Raw genomic sequence first — 16678 nt, 5'->3', positions numbered from 1 at the left:
GGTGCACTTTTTTGTAGTAGTTCCAGCAGATGCTAGGTTTAAAACATCTGTTTGTCCTGATGTTTCTTTTCTCAACATCTTGAATCGTAGTTGAGACGTGGCTGCAAGACCAGTCCAGGACCACCAGACTCGCTGGTTTAGCAATTACTTCTGTTTTTATTCCAAATTATGGTTTTGTCCAGCTGTCTTTTAAAACCATTTCTATGAGTTGCTAGGATACATTTCTAAAAGTGGAAACTGTTTACACAGCTACAATATGAAAAATCTTTGTATTTCACTTATTTCTTGCCAAGGCTTCATTACAAGGCACTGCTGAAGTTTACCAAGCTCTCAAAATCGTCATACAATCCTGTTTCTTTGTTTGTTATAATCAGAGAAATACATAGCTGATTAAATGAGTCTTGTTTTGTCTGCTATTGTTAACTCCTTTGAGCTTTCCAGTGGTTCTAATCGAAGTCAAGCTGAAACGTCTGCCTTTCGTAGGTGCAGGCGTGCGTCTGCGCTCGCTGCTTTACAAAGGCCTAAGATCTGAGTTTGTGAAAAGGTGAAACCACATCATCTGAAACAGAGTCAAACCCACACGTTTTCCCAAGGGAAGTACTGAAGCTTTAGGTAAACAACTTGAAATTTGTGTAAGCGAGGGTTGGATTGCCGAGGAAGGCAGTGTCGGCATTTGCATAATGAGGTCTGCCTAATTTTTAAATTGGTACTTGCCAAAATACGATCCTAAGGATCTTACAACATCTGCTGTAACTTGCTTTGACTTATACTGTTAGGCCTTCTGAAATCTGAAGGGGTTTTTATATACGGTAGTCTTTCAACTGTAAAACCTACACAGTAGAAGTATCTTTTCAACATGTGAATTTATATTTTGATCCGCTGCTTCAGGCTCACTGCTGATGTTTTTAATATTGGATAGATTTTATTTTTGCGGTATCACGTAGGAGGGTGGCCGAAGAAAGAACTGGCATTTAAATTTTCAAAGAATTTTTCGTAAATGGTAGTTCTGAGATTAGTCTTGTTAGCCACCCTTGTGTTTCTTTCAAAGCAGCCCAATAGGCAGTTAAATAACTGCTACGGACATAATCAACAATCAGATTATATTGAATGCCTGCAGACTCCACCAGAAAGGTCTAAGGGAAAACTATCTAAGATGAAACAAAACACAGCATTTAAATCCTAGCATGAGAAGCCGCCAGACAAAGGGAACACAGATCGCGGTTTGATTACCCTTGTAGAAGAGCATTTAGAAAATTAATATTAGGACATTGGTAATTGAAAGCATTTAAAAGTGTTAATGCCTTCCTTTTCTTTTCTTGGATTAAAAAGGTCGTTGACAGAACATAGCTGTGTGCATACGTGGTACGCTGAGCAAATACGGGAGCAATGGCTGTAATATCTCAGGTCTTTGTCTAGCAGGTGTCAGGGGACTGAGCTCTCACGGGTGGGACACAGCTGCTTAGAATTTCATGGTGGCCAGAAACACGAAATTGTATTTGAAATCTTCTAAAAGTAGCTGCGCAGTTGATCAAATCGTTTCATCCTCTAGCAGTTTTTTCAAGTGCAGCCTTTCTATCTTGATTGTACCTTGAAGATTTGTTAATACACAAAGGTGACAGACCATCAAAAGGGTTAAAGTCTTGTGTGACTTTCTCTGTTGTTCGGGGACAGCTTCTTAACTGAGAGAAGGTAAAGCCATCCCTCCCTCTCTGTCCTGGAAGCAAAGAATCCTATAAATTATAGCCATGTATAAGCTATTCCACAGGACCTAGGAGGAGGACCTGCACGTGGCCTTTGTGCCTCTTGCATCTTGCTGTGGGCATTGCTCTGGGGAGGGTCTCTTCATTTTGAATTACCAGGAAGGTGCTAGAGTGGCGTAAAAGAAAGCATAGTACAGCGAAGAATTAGGCTCATCAGTTTTTGCCTTAGTGTACATTTTTCAGTTGCACCTCCTGGCAGTATATTAGAAGATGAAATACAGGCTGAGGCAGCCCTTACTTGGGGAGGACAGTTAAAAGATTTTAGTTCTGCCAAACCTAAAAGATTTTAGGCTATTTAATAGGGATATGGTTGGTTAAAAAGTGGAACCCATCACGTGGGCACTGATAAAAGCAAGTTCTGGTAAAAGCAAGGGGAAATCCACAGGCATTCTGAACGCTGCAGCAGGGTACAGTGGAATGAAGGAGATGGTGATCCTGAAGACCTTTTCTTTTCCTGCAGCAGCACTGAAAACCTCAGAGATGTTATTTGTTTCTTGTCTTTATATGATCAGCTAGTCACGGGTGGCCTTGGTTGGGTAATGGACTCTTCCGTCTCCCTGTTACTGCGTGAGCGTTGCCTGCAGCTCGGAGTCATTCCTAATCTCTCACTGGAAGGGGTTAGATCTTGCTGAGCATGTGGATGATGTAAGTCCTGGTAATGTTTTAATTTCAGCGGGGAGAGACTTTTGTGAGTTGAGGAACTGGGGAAGCCTGGATTCTTCGATCTTGACGTCGATCTTCCCTGTGGATATTGGGCTCTAAGGAAGGACAAGCTCACAGCGTGGTCTTTCCTTGGCAAATCCATGAATAGGGTTTCTCTCCTCTGTTCAGCCACCTATTTGCCCCTGACTGATAAAGTGAAAAGTTCACAATATAGACGAGACTTGACTGAAATTGGCCCAAAGGTTGAAGTATTAACGCAGGGAATAACACGCCTGCGAAGGGAGGATGGGGGCTTCTGTTGCTTTGCACATTCCCGCATACACCCGTGGAGAGTGTGGTTGTGTTACTCGTGTTTCCTTGGGAAACCAGGCTAAAAATAGTGCCAAATAGGAAATAAAAATAACTCTGTGACTACACAGTACTTTGTAAGGGAAAAACATTCTCCGCGTCTCTGGATTACCAGAGTGTTTGAAGCTGTGATAACCCAGTTGTTAGCAACCATAATTTAGATTTATTTTTTTTTTTACGTAAATATGACTTATTTGAAGTATGTTGAATTAGGAAAGTCATGAATAAATATTTTGACATAATCAGAATTATATGGCTAGAAATTGACCTACTTTGCATGACAGATGCTTGAGAATCCCCCAGCTAATAGCACACTAACCTGGCATAGCAATGCCCCGTCTTATGATACACTAAGCTGCATACAGACGTTAAATTATTAGATTGTTGTGGTGTTGGTTTTTTTTTTTTTCATGGAGATTAGCCACAGTCAATTTTGTTTGTAAATGAATAAGTTGTGGGCAAGTCATTGAGAAGGCGTCGGGGTGCAGTCCAAAGGAGGACTCGTGCATCGTTTGATCAGTGTTTTCAGCGTCGTCTCACAAAATACTGATAGAGGTAGAAATAGCCAGAAAAAAACTTGATGGTACCAGCCACCAAACTGGAGTGTTAAACCAAGTAGACAGGTCTTACGCTCTTCAGAAGATAAGCACAACTACAAGAGAAATAGTAATGTTTTATAAGTCTGGTAATATTTTAATGATATGAAAAGCATCTTTCCCCCCCGTCCCCGAGGCTGTTTTTTATGCTTGTGTTGATCTCATCAGACTGATTCCATCTGCATGTCCTTAAAGTTAGCATGACCAGGATCTCGTACAGGTTAAGTCCATAAAGAACTCTGACCTAAGAATAAAACAGTCTTATCCTCCTTTTGAGTTCATATTTATTTATTTTTTTTTTAAGTCATCTTCCTTCATTATTTTAAGAAACACAGGTGACGAAACAGTTTAGATGCACTTTGCACAGAGTGTAGTTTTCAAGCTTCATAAATTTTTGTTGTTCAAGTCCAGCGCAAGAAATAGTAGTGCTTTTATTTGTGAAGTACCACTGGTTTTTATGTTTAATGGGAGAAAGGTAACTTTATCTTGGCTCGGTGATAGTGAAGAAAACCCTCCTCTCTTTTATTTAATTCGTGCAATGAAAAATAATATCATATTCAATTTCATTAGCTTCTTTAGTCACTTCTCAGTCGTTTTCTCTGTTATTAAAGAACTGCTGCAGATGAGGTCAGCTTTGTTCACGCTTTTTTTCCGCAAGGTCTTCAGAGGAATATGATTCTGCTCTCTTGTAATGAACTCTTGTTACCACAAAGGTGGTAAAAACACATTTGTAATCTTGGCAAATAATACTCTCTCTTTAAAGCCTGAAGCAGGGACAGACCAAGGCACAGCTCCTACCCACTAACTTGGTTTACTCCAGCTGCTTAAAACTTCCTAGAACTAGGTTAAACCGTCCAAGCTCTCTATGAGTGAACAGTGTGCTGCTGCGGCAAAGCAAGCCAACAGGCTGCCGGGTCGCGTCACCAAGGGCATCACCGGCAGAGAGAAAGAAGTCATTATCCCACTCTACTCAGCGCTTGCCAGGCCACACCTGGAATCCTGTGCTCAGTTTTGTTCCCTGCTATGCAAAAAGAGATGCGGACAGGCTGGAGAGAGTCCAGAGAAGGGCCACAAAAATGACCAAAGGCTTGGGAAGCATGCCATATGAGGGAAGGCTGAGAGAACTGGGGTTTTCAACCTTGAGAAAAGAAGGCTTAGGGGAGACTTTATCACCATGTTCCACGACTTAAAGGGTGGCTACAAAGAAGACGGAGACTCCCTTTTTACAGGGAGTCACATGGAAAAGACGAGGGGTAATGGGTACAGGTTACTCCCGGGGAGATTCCAATTGGGCACAAGAAGAAAATTTTTCACAATGAAAAACGATCAGCCATTGGAAAAATCTCTCCAGGGAAGTGGTGGATTCCCCAACATTGGACACATTTAAGCTTCGTCTGGAGAGGGTACTGGATGATCTTGTCTAGACTGTGCTTTTGACAAGACAGGTTGGACCAGATGATCCTTGAGGTCCCTTCCAACCTGGTATTCTGTGATTCTGCAATCCCTTTTACACCCATACTTGTTCCAAAAAGGATTGCAATTCGGTCGTCCTTGCAGTGCCCAGCTACCAGAGACGGCCTTGGGGGCTGTAAGCACAGACACCTTCAGGTGTTGCTTAGTTGGGGACTGAGCTGCCCCTTTCAGGTAACGAAGGCATCATTTTTAAATAAGTCATGTTTGGAGGACACCGATTTGCAGTTGGGCAACTTGGGTTCTTTGAAAACTTCACCAAAGGGCAAGAGACAGAGGTGATTATTTGGCTGGGTTAGTTATAGTCAGCCTTCCAAGAGCTTCTCTCTGGCTTGCAGGGTGTTTGGAAGGAGGGTTGTTGGCGATTTCTTCCTCGTTGCACTATACCTTCCTGCCATTTTTTAGGTGAATAGCTCTGAAATGCTGGACTGGTCTGCAGGTGGCTCAGCAAATCTGTTAAAATTTGTAAAAGTTTTGGTAGCGCTAAGCACTCGGCTTTGGTTTTTTTTCTCCTGTTTCCCCTCACATACCAACAGGCTCTTTGGGTTCAAACATTCCAGGTTAGCTTGATGGGCAGTTGGGTCCTGGTGCCCTTACAACTCAGTTCATTTACCCAATGTCTTAAAAAATTGTGCCAGCTTTTCCCAGTTGAGTAATTTTCTTTCGTCTTACTTGAAGTAGGGTTATCTGGAGGGTTTTGTTGGTTTGTTTTTTGTTGGATTTTATTACTTTTCTAACAATACTCTGTTTCATTCTTAGTTTCCGGAGTACTACGCCAAACACTTTGGCTCTTGGATGCCTGATCAATGTAGTTCCAGAGACAGAAGGGTTATCCTGATGGGCTGATCCTCCGTGGCACTACACACACGAGAGATGCGCAAACCCCACTTTCTTACCTCTGGAATTCGTTATGGCACAGGGGTGTTTTACTTCTTATTAACGCTTTGCCCAAGGGCGTTTGCCGGCAGTAGTCTTTTCATTTCTGCCTCCTGCTGCCACTTTGACAATAGGAACGGCAGCAGGAGGCAAAAATGAAAGGACCAGATTGAAAGAAGCACTTTGCCACTGTTGTAATTTTGAAATTGATGGCGTTTTTTAGCCCAAAGTCTCGGGAAAAAAGCTGCTTTCCTCTTTGCCTCCTATTGTTTTTCCAACAGGGAGAGACGTTCTCTGATGTTGCAGAGGCAGTGGGAGGCCAAAATGAAAATAATTTTCTTCCTGAAACATTGGGTAGCAAAATGTGAACAATTTCAGCAAGGAAATAGCCGTTTGTTTTTTTGTCGACTGCCATGTGGTGAATACTGGTATTTCCATTTACCCATGGGAAATAAATAGTAGCTGCTTTTCTTATTGAATTATCGCGACCATAGGATAATTTCTACAGATCTGTTTACTGCGTGTTTTTAACATGTCATTTTCATTCTTCTCCTTTTTCTGCATGAGAATAGGCTTTGTGAGGTGGGTAAGTACTCCCCTTCTGAGGCCATGTGCTGCCTCTAATTCCGTGGCCTTGGAGCCAACTTCTTAAGCCAGAAACCTCTGGGTCTGCATGTTCCAGAACTGCATTTGATACCAATATCATCAAAACAACTAATAAATCCAGATGTATTTGTCAGTGCCAGTAATTCCGTAGAAAGCAAGGTGCAGGCTGGTTCTGCAGCGGCACTGTCACATCAGTGATGTAGATGCCATCTGTCATGGTTTAACCCCAGCCAGCAACTAAGGACCACACCGCCGCGCGCCCCTTCCCATGGGCCGGGGAAGAGAATCTGAAGAGTGAAAGTGAGACAACTTGTAGGTTAAGATAATTTAATTAAAATAAAATACGATAATAATGAAAAGAAAAATAACCAAAAAGAGAGAGAAACAAAACCCAAGGAAGACGAGCGATGCAAATGAAAAATGATTGCTTGCCACCAACCGACCGATGCCCACCTGACCCCAAGCAGTGGCAGGTGTCCCCCCAACCAACTTCCCCCAGTTTATATGCTGAGTGTGACGTAATGTGGTATGGAATATCCCTTTGGCCAGTTGAGTTCAGCTCTCCTGGCTGCGTGCCCTGCCAGCTTCTCGTGCACCCCCAGCCTACTCACTGGCAGGGCACGAGAAGCGGAAAAGTCCTTAACGTAGTGTAAGCACTGCTTAGCGACAACTAAAACATCAACGTGTTATCAATATTATTCTCATACTAAATCCGAACCAGAGCACCATACCAGCTGCTAAGGAGAACATTAACTCTGTCCCAGCCGAAACCAGGACACGGTGACAGCACGGGGCGTGCTGCAGCCTGTTGTGATCTACTGCGTCGCTTTTGTAACTGTTTTAACTAGTACTGGCACGAGTCTTCAATGAAATAGAGTTCTGCATTGACAAAGAGGATGTCTTGGGGAGAAGAGCTGCAGCCCCGATGTGTCCCTGGCACGGGGCCACGATTCCATCCGGTGTGGGGCACCAGTCCCTGGTGCAGCGGGAGACCAGAGTGTTGACACGAGAGGGTGAAGGGTAAATCAATGAATGGCTTTGTCCTCCTGCTTTAGCTGTTACGGGATATTGCCCTTTTCTTTGGGGATTTTAGTGTCTGTAATTAGTTATCTTGAACGGGAAGATTTTTCTCCTATTGAACATGTGAGAAATTCGGGGATGTTAATCAGCAGAGCATAACCTTTTCTTAACTTGTGCTTTTTATAGTCCCGGAGAATTAGCATTTATCTTAGGGCAGCACAAGAATTTGGCATTTGTATGAAGTGAACTGATTCTCCACCCTTTCCCTTTCTTTATACATAACAAAAACTAAACTCTTTGATAGCCTCATCAACACAATATATTTGTAGGCTTTGAAGTGTAAATTGTGAATTTGTGTGTCTCAACATGACTTTGGGGCTCCGCGTGCAAGCGCTTGCATGTCTGTGTCCTGGATTAGTTAAAGTCTAATTAAAATTGTTCCTGAAAACTACATACTTAAAGCCAGATATAGGTAGACGCGTAAAAGCAGCTTGATATTTTTTTTTCATGAATTCTGAGCACTTTTAGTTCTTGTAGGATTAAAGAGAGCCAGGGGAATTCAGCAACTCTGCAAATCTTTTTGCATGTTCACATACCGAAATAATTCTTTAGCTGCTCATCTTTAAACGATCGGTTTTCTTAGTGTTGGCCGGTTTTTTCAGCTGCCTTAAGGTGATTCTCAGTGCCACGGTGGAGCTTGGAAGGAAAGGTAATTCATACTTATTTTCTTCTTCCCCAGCAAGTTCAGTTTTGATTGGGAAATGACACGTTCTGGGGTAATTTAGCAGCACCGTTTGCACTGGCCTCTCCTTGCTGCTTTGGAAGTCCTTCATGGAGATTTTTGGCAGTAGTTGGTATCTACTGGCTGCCCCATTAGGGCTGTTTCTCTTGGGCGCGTTAGTGCAGCTGGGACGGGTCCCTTGGTTTTCAGAGCTTTTACCATGCCCCATCCAAATGCAGTGCACATATTAACAGCAATTAAGGTTCCCTATAAAATCGTTTACCTTTTCTTAGTGATTTTGTCTCAGAAGCAGCCAATTTCCTACTGACATCCAGGCAAGTGGGTAAAGAATGAACTGGTTGATGACCCTGTTTTCCCAAGGGCTTTGTTTCCTTGACATTTTGATGTCTGCTTGATTCAAACGTTTATCCCAGCTTTGAAACATTAGGTGAACAAAGTTTGATGAACTCTCTACTGTCCGTTATATATCTACTGTCTTTTAAAGAAAGGAACCCGCAGATACCTGTCCTCTCCCTTCCCCTCTAGTTGTACAGAAAACACCGTTTTTATTCTTAATCTCTAAGAGTAGAAAATGGACCACCAAATTTTCCTTGTTTCACTTTTAGTTGCTCCCTAAGGCTTGCGAAACACAGTTAGTACCCCAAAACGAAGTTTTACTGCAGTGTCTTATTTCAGTTTCAGTGTAGAATTTGGAATTGTAGCTCCTTCTGCATCCAGCCTGTAAAAGGCACCTTACAAAACGGCTTTCAAAGATTTATGAAGACTTGCATGGTACAGAGGCTGAAAGGAAGTTTAATTACATTCAGCTTTTGGTCATCTCTGTGTCTGAGGATGCGCCCATATACTGTCATCTCAAAGACCATCTAAGAAAATAAAATTGATCAGTGAGCCTTCTGGCTAAAACTAAAAGGAGTGCTTTGTCATCTGCCGGTAGAGCGTATGTGCTCAATCACTGCCATCTCCCGTATGCTTGCCCTAGACTCTCCATCACTGAGATTTGTCCAAAATTTTAATCAAACATTATTTTATACTGAGGCCATCTCTGTAGATAATTGAATTCTTCTCTTGACATACTCACACATACTTCTTTGTACTAAAAAGACATAATTTCACCTAGTCCACGCAACCATTTTGCTTAGGAGGCAGTAAAATGTACATCTTGATTTGTATTAGCTCGTGTAGCGTATGAAGAGTTAAGATAAAAACTTGGCAAGTGCAATTGCTGTCACCTTGTGAATGACATCTCTGCTCATAAACCTCTGATCAAAGACAGCAAATAATATGGGAACATCTTATTTACTTACATAGGAAACTTGGTTCTAAGAGTGGGGATGTGTAGGTGTTCTCGAGTACAGTAATTCACAGGCTAATAATGCCAGAAGCCGTAAAATCTCTCAGTTGGAGGTGACTGTGAATAGCAGTGCTGAACAATCGGGAACTACTGCTGAGATGATAGTCTGAATGATGATTGAGTTTTCCTGGAGAGCCCTTATCTGTGTTTAAAATCGTAGGTAATGTTTTTAAATTTAACCGTGATAGAAGTTCATTGAGCCTTCAGAGAGGTTGGTGTTTCCCCTCTCTAAAGCGTGGTCTGTAGCAATATTCTCAGTCTTTGCACTCAAGACAAGTGTTTGCGTTGCTGTCAAAATGGGGCATTTTTACCTTTTCTGAGCAGAAGGACCAAGAAGACGGAAGGACCAGCGGGACAGGAGGGAGGTTCTCCCTCTAGTTCCTCCAGCTAGGAGGCTGACGTGCTCCCTGATGGCACTCGTGGGCAAGGGCAGCTCACAGGACGAGGTAGGGCTCTTGGCAGGAGGAGGTTTAAAAGGTAGTTTGCTGAGGTTTTTTGTACTTGTACCTTGGCAAAATCACTTTCTAAATACAGTAGACCCCATCAGGGTTCACCTGTTGACTCTACAGCAAATTATCTCTAGCTGGGTAAGTAAGCTAAAAGCGCTCCAGAGTACGTCATACAGACATTTTAGGAGTTTCCCTGTCAGTTGATGAAAGAAGTTTGCATTCAGGTTGTACTCATACACTGTAACCAAGGGTTTTGTTTAGGTTTCTATGTAGAAAAGAGGCACTTATTTCCCATAAAATTTTAACGTGCTTTTTAAGGTTGTAATCCACCCGCCAAAACCAGATTGCATTTCACTTCGTCAGTGGGTTTTCTTCAGTTGCTAGGAACTAGCCTTCATTGATGAAGTAAAGTGCGAAATTCAAAGTACGTCTTCATTTAAAAGGTAGCAATGATTGATATTGCGAGCGGATCTTGCTGCGAATGTACTCTGGTCACTTGAGATGAATTACAGATCTTAAAATTAAACCGTCAAGTAACTCTCTTGTTATAAAAAAGTTAAAAATGGCTAATTGCGAGAAATGCGTTTGAGAAGTATTGTTAGAGGAAGAGAATGCTAGTGATAACACCAGAAGTTAAATTGTGTGCGCGTATAGTGGTGGGTATGATGCCTTTTCTTTTCTAAAATGTTATGTTAACAAAGGAAGAAGATCTTAGTTTTCTGTGTCAGATCTCTAGGCGCGGCACAGTGGGTTTGGGCAGTCGTGTTCCCGAAGACAGTGACAAATACACGACTTGGCAACTCAAAGTTTTCTACCTCTAGCAGAAGAGTTCAAAAATTAGAGTAATGGATAGCAGGAGGATCTGAGAACTTGTGGGCGCTTTTTAGTTTTAAAATCCCAAATAAACAAGCTGCACTGAATTTTTTTATGCCTGTGAAGAAAGAATTGTGTTCCCGAGGTGCTGTGGTCCTGCTTTGAAGATCCATCCCTTTGTGTGATGGATAGTTTTGACCCCTCCGCAACAGACGTGCGGTTCTGTGAAGCCATGGAGAAAAATGTGCCATCAGGGAGAACGATCTCTTTGAGCTTATCATGATTCCTTCATGAATTGCTGTTTAGTTGCCGCTGTACGGAAAGGTACATATAATTATGTACGAGTATTTTCTGTTTAACACCTGCATACGTACTTTTTTTTTTTTTTCTGGGGAAATCTGTAGTTGATTGAAATTACCGTAAATGTTCTTCAGATAATTGATACCAAATGAAGCTGTGCACCCTGTGTGTATGCATATGTGCAAAACCACACAAAATTATGGGTGCGTATGTATGTGGACGTAGGGGCGTATATATGCACAGTTAACAGGAAATACCTTTCACGTGGTAATTAATTCACTAGTCTTCAGCATGCGCGGCGTCTTGGAGGTCACTTTCCACCGCAGTGTTTTGTATTTTCCACCGCATTGGTGCTATAAAAATGCTAATTGTCCCCATGAAGATGTAGGCTGTTTATAAGCGCGTATGTGATTGTTTTTCAGCCCTGCGAGATATAAGGAGGTGTTATTTCAGGTTTATAATTTGAATGTGTGATGGTTACAACTTTGACAGTTTATTAGCTAGAAAAGAGGGGGAAAAAAAAAAAAAGATAGTGGTGTGTCATTCTTCAGCGAATTGATTGCCAGGAGCATCTTATTGACTTTGGTGATAATATCATTATATGTTTTACAGTCGTAAAATCAAGAAATTCAGATTATGCCCTGAGGGTTTCACACATTTAAATAAAGGATATGGCCATTTCCAGGGCTATTGGTTTAGATTAGCGGGTGCTGTGAAGAATGTGTAGTGTGTTATAAGGGCATACAGAAAAAGCACAAGTGTGCTTATTGTGGTGATGCTTTGGTTTATTTTCTTTTTCTATTTATGAAATACGCTTACTTACAGATCCCCTGGGAGAATGAACAGTGTTTGCTGTAAATGTTAGCATATTAATACAACGTTAGCTGGGCACTTTGTTGGGCTAAGAGCCAAAATCAAGTGTAATCCTTGATTTTTAGCAAGAGTGAGGATAAGTCTTCTCAAGACGCTTGAGTCACCAAAATACATGGTGCCTGGGAGAAAAACCTTGCGTGAGCTTCAGTCTGCGAAGTCAAGAGATTACTTGGAGTCAGATAACACGGCTAGGTCTCCTTGTGGGTGACAAAGTCAGGGTTGAATGGCAGCTGGTGGGCTGCTGGGATGGTAACATCCCACATGCAGCTCCAGAGACCACTGCTGATGGGCACGGCCTGGGGAGCACCTGCCTCTGGCACCCAAACTTGGGCTGCTCTCGCCTGGATCTTCCACAACAGCTTCTGCTCCTCTTGGACTGCTCACCAGTCACGTCTGGGGACTGAATGCACTTGAGGTACTTGGGTTGAGCCCTGGGGGGTTTGGGTTCAGGTCTGTCTCTAGTTTGCTTGCTTTACAGAATCTGAGTTTAATTAAGGTATATTGCCTCAAATAAAAATGATTGACTGTGTTAAAAACCTTGTTTATTACTTCTACAGCATATTTAGTGAGATGGATAATATAGCGTAACGCTGATCACGATCTCTGCTCTAGATGCAAACTCAGAAGCACATTGCATCACCCAGCTCCGGGGATTTATTGTTCTCTTAAAAGACTGTGGAAGTCCAAGTGCAATGTCACAACTTGGCAGCAAAGGTCATGTTTTCCCACTTAGGCAGGAGCAGTGGCTCCAGCTGGAACACATACGGCTTAAAGGTGAACGGTGACATCTATAGAAGCAGATAAAATAATTACTCTTACATTTACATTTTAAGGGCCTCTGAGGATTATAAATCTATATGCTGCAAACAAAACATTTCGTTGCCTGTGTCAACAGTGGCACATTTTCTAATTAAAAGGGATCACCTTTCGAAATTGAATTTGTGTGACGTTAGTGGGTTTTTAGCTGTTGCATTTTTATCTCAGTTTGGGGCATGAGAATCAAATTGGTTTTAGTTTTTGTTGATAATCTGGTTCCATTTTGGATTGTGAAATGCTGGTGTCAAGTTGCAAACAAATGCTTAGGATATGTCTTTACTTACGAAAAGATATTTATGAAAGCATTTTAGAGCAAACCATTGGAAAATACTCATTGGTGTTGAAGTTAAAAAAGTTTTAAGACAAAAATTTAATTTAGGTCATTTTAGAATGACCTAGTCCTCTGATGAAGAACACTGGGCAGATCCCTGCCTGTGCAGGGGTATGGTGGACAACTGAGATGAGCATCACCTGCTCACCTGGTGTGGCTTTGCCAGCTGTGGTCTCCTCTGCAGTCAAGAAATCCTAAAATGAGATCTCGGGAAACATGTGTTGTGGAAAGAAGTGATTGTCATTAAACACGTGCTTCTAATTTTGCTGTAGATTATGATCTAGTAATGATTTGAGACCTCAAGCTTCACTTTTCCATAAAACCTTCACAGCTGGTTTGTGAATGTCTGTCTGCCTGCCCTTGAGAGGTTATTTGTAGATTGGGGAAGGCAAGCTGAGAGTGAAAGCCCCAAGATGCAGCTCCTCGTTATTCAAATAAAGCTGAGCTCCAGCAGTAAGTGCAGTCCCGCATCCAGGATAATCCTCCTTCCCGCCAGCTGGGAACCGAGCAAGTGCGGTGGCAGGGGGTGGCTGGGGAGCCGAGCGCGACAGCGGGTCTCCGGTGACAAAGGCAGGAGCTGTGAAGAAGAAAAGATTGACTCCGCTTGTTACACGGGGAGAAAGAGGCAGGACGTTCCTGGGCGGGTTTCTGGCACGGGCGCAGCTCCCTGGTTTAGTGGTTTAATGTTAGCACTCAGCCTCCTGAAGCTTAAGAAGAGTTACAGCCTCCTAATTCAGGCATCTCTTATTTATGCTGTTTCAAACACAGAAAGAACCTTGTTCAAGAACTGTCGTTTAAAAAAAAAAACAAACACTTTTTTTTTTTTTTTGCTTTAATGATGATATGTTTATGAGAGTCCGGACGATCTGCCTTAGAAGCATCCAGTGCGCAAATGAAGGATCACCCCACAGAAATCTCACGTCTCGTACTGCTGTAAAATGGACCGTGCTGACAATGTTTGTCCTACGGTAATTTTCCAAACAGGTGGAAGATTTTTCAGTGCCCATTATGGCACCAAAATTTGGAAATACAGTATGAGCATAGATCGGGGGAGATCTGGATGTATGCTGAGAAACGGTGACTGTTGCAGATGGCTGATGTATAATATAGGGCAGCGTGTGTGTGCGTTCTCTGTGCTTTTTCATGGGACATATGCTCTAGGGTTTTACGGATGAATTTGTAGACTCTAGTAATTTACAGTTTCCACCACAGTTTTAAAATATCTACATCATTTCCAGGTTGATGATTTTTCCCAGTCATTTATCCCAAAAGCCCTTCATCCTACTTAATCTGGGTCATAATTGACATGGGACTTGTGCGTAAGCAAACATAGCCATAAGTTGTGTTTCAATGGGCTATTAATGTCAGGGATTTAGTTAACGTGCAGGAAAATAGATCAGAGGTTGGAATAAGTATAAATGTTCAAATAACTGATGAATGCGAGGTCGCTATCATGCCTCGGACCCAGGAGACACTCTTGAACACTTACACGCTCCTGCTATTAGCAAGCAGCTGCCTTCGGCTGTAACGAAGACGTAAGGTTGAAAATTGTTGGCAAGAAGGCTGTTGGAATTCGATTTTATTTACTGCAAATCAACAGGGTATCTTTGTAAGTCTAAAAGACATATGGAAAAGTCCACTGTTATCGTTGTACTTTGTTGTGTCTCCAGATGTTCCCCCTCCTGCCCCACTCTGGAGCTGAAAGTGGAAAATGGTTTTTCATTGTTTTTAGCTGACGGTGCCAACATCTGCCGTGGCATTTCCCTGGGGAATGGTATTAGCACTTCTTCAAGTTTCCGATTTATCATTTATGTCTCATTGGATTTTTATTTTTTTTTTAAACAAAAAATAATGTAAGAGCATGAAGTTTCAACCCCCTGTTTAATTCTTTTTGAGAGTGTGGAAATGAATCAAGGGAAGCAGTTGGGTGGCCACTGAACTATCACAACTATGAACAATTTATCAGCTGCCTTATTTTTAAGGGGCTATAAATGAGGCATTAAAATATTGGTCTAAGCTGATATTTCTCATTGAAAGAAATAGTATTTGTGTGCTCAAACGCACTCGAAGATCTCAATAAGCTTAAAATAGCTCTATTTTTAACATACATTTAGTCCATCATTAGTCACAGTGTGGACTGTGCTGTACTTTGGGGAAGGAGAACCGAGTGAGTATTTTCATTTGGAAGTACTCTTCGTTGGTCATGTATACTTTTTAATTTTTCCTATAATGGTATTGTAAAAATTGCAATTCCATAGTTTTGCCTAGTTCATTCATCCGCTTGACGGGCGCGTGACACTAGCAAAGTTGGCCCAAGTGTTGACTGCTGACAAAGGTGCTTTTAATAGAAATGCAGAACGAAATAGCTTTTCCCCAAAAAGCCTTCTGTACTTCTGCTTGTCAAAAACGAGCTGCACAGAAGCAGATTTTGTTAGTTTTTCAGTACTTAAATCTGACCTTTCAAATAGGAATGAGCTTTGGAGAAAATTCTCAAATATAGGTGTCTAATACTAGGTTCTTACCCTACGGTTCATTTATAGCAGGCTCTTTGTTCATTTTTCACAATAGCTAGAAATTTGGGGTGAAATTTGGGGCAAAATCTGTGATTACAGTTCCTAGGTGGTAATAGTATAAATTTTAGCAACGTCAGTCCAAGTTTTCTGGTGGAATCTGTTGGGTCCAAGAAACTTCAAATTCTTTAAAATCTCACGTTTTCTGCTTGCCGCTTTGTTCCTTGGAAGTTGTTTGCTTGGTTGCATGTTTGGTTGCAATTATTTACAGTTCGCTGCTGGTTTTTTTGAGATCCTAGCAAGAAATTCCACAGACAACTGCAAAATATATCTTTAATCAATTTTAGGGAGACTGATTTGCTAACTAACATATTTCTTCCAGCTGAGAGACAGCATAAACTCTTCTGCGGATACTCGGGGAAAAATTCTTCCTGGGAAAACTATCCCTTTCATGGATTGCTGTAGCGTCAGCGTCGTGTGGTTCAGGCTATTCTGAGCACTGTAATTTATGTACATTGGCCCTATCACTCCTGTGGTATCTTACACCCTGATTGCTTTTTTATTAAGAAACATCTCGTGCCATTTTTTAAGCGTCTCAGGGCGAGCCCGTGAGAGACGATGTCGCTGGTTATGTTTTTTCTGTGTATATATATATAAGCAGTAAGACTAGAACAAGGCGAGAATATTTTTTGTGGAGGTTTTAGAGCAGCGATATTCTATAGGCAAATAACATCATTTGTTCTTTAATCATTGAAATGGTAATAGTGTAAATATTGCTGATACGGTTAGATAAGTCGGTATGCGAGGAAATAGTAGCATGTTTCTATTAAGAGTTTTGTCTGCAAAATGAAAAATCCTCAAGTGTGTTGGGATTAAAACAACCCGTACAGATCAGGAGTTTTCAGATCCGTGAGGTCTGATTCAGGCTTATCTCTTATTTCTGTAAACCTAATTTGTGTGCAAATTTCGTGCGGAAGATTGTGTATGGCAACAATTCCACTGTGAATTCATTTGAGGGAGTAAGGGCAAAAGGTTTTATTGAACTAGGACTTTTCTTCTAATTTTATTGAAATGTTCGCATGTTTTGGTGTTGAGGTAGGAATTAGATTTAATTTGCCACTTAATTGTGAGTATGTATTCCTTTGTTTTCCTTT

At 41.7% G+C, this 16678-nt stretch overlaps 1 protein-coding gene across 12 annotated transcripts in view; it reads left to right on the top strand.

The window, feature by feature from the left end:
- Nucleotides 1-16678, top strand: part of DAB1 (DAB adaptor protein 1) — a 220850-nt gene that overhangs the window by 138600 nt on the left and 65572 nt on the right. The gene's annotated exons all lie outside the window — the stretch shown is intronic.

Source organism: Rissa tridactyla, chromosome 8, assembly GCF_028500815.1.
Source record: "Rissa tridactyla isolate bRisTri1 chromosome 8, bRisTri1.patW.cur.20221130, whole genome shotgun sequence".
Classification (NCBI taxonomy): domain Eukaryota; kingdom Metazoa; phylum Chordata; class Aves; order Charadriiformes; family Laridae; genus Rissa; species Rissa tridactyla.
The sequence above is the reverse complement of the archived record's forward strand: the minus strand, read 5'-3'. Positions and strand labels throughout refer to the sequence as shown.